This window comes from Octopus bimaculoides, chromosome 8, assembly GCF_046866305.1.
Source record: "Octopus bimaculoides isolate indiv1 chromosome 8, ASM4686630v1, whole genome shotgun sequence".
Classification (NCBI taxonomy): domain Eukaryota; kingdom Metazoa; phylum Mollusca; class Cephalopoda; order Octopoda; family Octopodidae; genus Octopus; species Octopus bimaculoides.
The window spans coordinates 9,712,704-9,715,203 of NC_142935.1; positions in this window are offsets into that span (position 1 = coordinate 9,712,704).

The window sequence follows — 2,500 nt, forward strand, 5'->3', positions numbered from 1 at the left end:
GGAGATAAAATGGTTAAAGATTGAGAAAGTTATATGAACAAGATGATTAAGGAAAGGTCAATTGGTGAAGTGTGTAGGCAGAGAGAGAAGAGGGTGGTGTGTTTGGTAGGGTGGAAGGATGGAATGAAGAAGGAGGAGGGTGAAAGGGGGAAGAGGATGATGATGATGATGATGATGATGATCATGATGAGGTGGTGGTGGTGGTGGTGGTGGGAGAAAAAAAGCGAAGAGGAAGAAGGAGAGGAAGGAGAAGAGGAAGAAGAAGAAGAAAAAGAACGACAGGAAGTAGAAATGAAAATGGAAGGAAAAAAGAAGTAGATGAAGAGGAAGAAGATCAGGAGGAGGAGGAGCAGCAGAAGAAGAGGAAGAAAAGGAAGAAAAAGTAAAAAATGCTGCCAGGAATTGTTCAAACACCAAAACCGAACACGTCAGCTCTTTATCTTTACTAAATTCTTATGAAGTATAAAATTCTTCGAAGCTACAAAAAGTATAGAGAAACAGAGAGAGAGAGAGAGAGACAGAGAGAGAGAGAGAGTGAGAGAGACAGAGAGAGAGAGAGAGAGAGAGATAGAGAGAGAGAGAGAGCACAAAAACAGCAGCAAAATGATGATGATGATCATGATCATGATGACCGAGATAATGAGTCTTCCTCATCAACATAATCATCATCATCACAATCATGAAGGTCACGACCATCACGATCATCATCACCACCACCACCACCACCACCACCATCATCCTCAACCCCACCACTACTACCACTACCACTACCACTACCACCACCACCACCATCATCATCACCACCGCTAACACCACCATCATCATCATCATCGTCGTCGTCGTCATCATCATCATTATCGTAATCATCAACCCCCCCCCCCACCATTACCACCACCACCACCACCATCACCCCCCCCCACCACCACCACTAGCACCACCACCACCGCCACCACATTATTACCACCAAGTTTTCAGAACAAACGTAAATAACAACAACTACAGCAACAACAATAATAATGAACCTTTCTACTATAGGCACAAGGCCTGAAATATTGGAGAAGGGGAGGGGGGCTAGTCGATTAGATCGACCCCAGTGTTCAACTCGTACTTATTTCATCGACCCCGAAAGGATGAAAGACAAAGTCCACCTCGGCAGAATTTGAACTCAGAACGTAGCGATGGGCGAAATACCACTAAGCATTTCGCCCGGCGTGCTAACGATTCTGCCAGCTCGCCACCTTATGATAATAATAATAATAATAATAATAATAATAATAATATGCCCTGATGCAGTACCAGGCAGTGGCTCTCATGGTTTCTGATCTTAATTGATTGGAAGTGTTATCATGTATATTGTTTTGTCTTGATATAAAAGATGGGCTACAGCAAATATTCTGCTTAATACCACAGATTTGCTTGTCAGTTGTTTGACCTTGACCAGTTGAACATGTCCCTTGGTGGCTGATGATATGTGCATCTCTGATCATGAGCAGAAGTAGTGGGGGATCATCCTAGCCATGTGTTGAGAGGAATTCTTTGGGGTTTGAATAATTCACCTTTGGAAACATGGGTGTTTTGCTCAACATCCTTAAACAAACCTTATTCAGGGACCTCTTGAGCGGGATGGGCTACTCGACCTGAAGAAAATTCTAACTGGGCCTCACCTGCGAGGTCATCCGCTGTTTATCTTGATATGAGATCACCATGTCGCGCACATATGGTTGTGATGCCTGTGCCTGGTGTACCCTTATCAGACGGGTAGTCATGATGGGTATGCTGGGCTTCGTATATTTTACCCCAGTGTCTCTTTGATGGCATGCACTGCTCTCTTACTCAATGATAATAATAATAATAATGGTGGTAATAATAATAATAATAATAATAATAATAATAATAATAATAATAATAATAATAATAATAATAATAATAATAATAATAATAATAATAATAATAATAAGAAGAAGAAGAAGAAGAAGAAGAAGAAGAAGAAGAAAAGGTCACAGGAAAAGAGAAAGCAACCATACTCTGGCATATGCCAATACACACAGAGAAATTAAGGTCAATAGGACGGATATAGTTGTCAGAGATCACCAAGAAGAAATATGCTTTCTAATCGATGTATCAATACCAACAGATGACAATGTTTCTCTAAAAGAAACGGAGAAACTTTCAAAATACAAAGATTTGAAAGCAGAGGTAACTCGAATGTGGAGTCTAAAAACAGAAACAATTCCTATCATAGTGGGCGCACTAGGTATAAAAAACAATATTCAGACAAATACATAACAAAAAACCAGGACTTACAAATATATATAACATACAGAAAATAGCATTACTAGGCACTGCACACATCCTACGCAAAACACTTTCAATACAGTAACCATAAGAGCATCGCAGCAAACCACAGCACATACCCAAGGCACACAGAGCTGCGCTCGGTAGTGAAATGAAAGCACGTGATAAACATAAGACTAGTGAAGCAGTACCAGGCAGTGGCTCT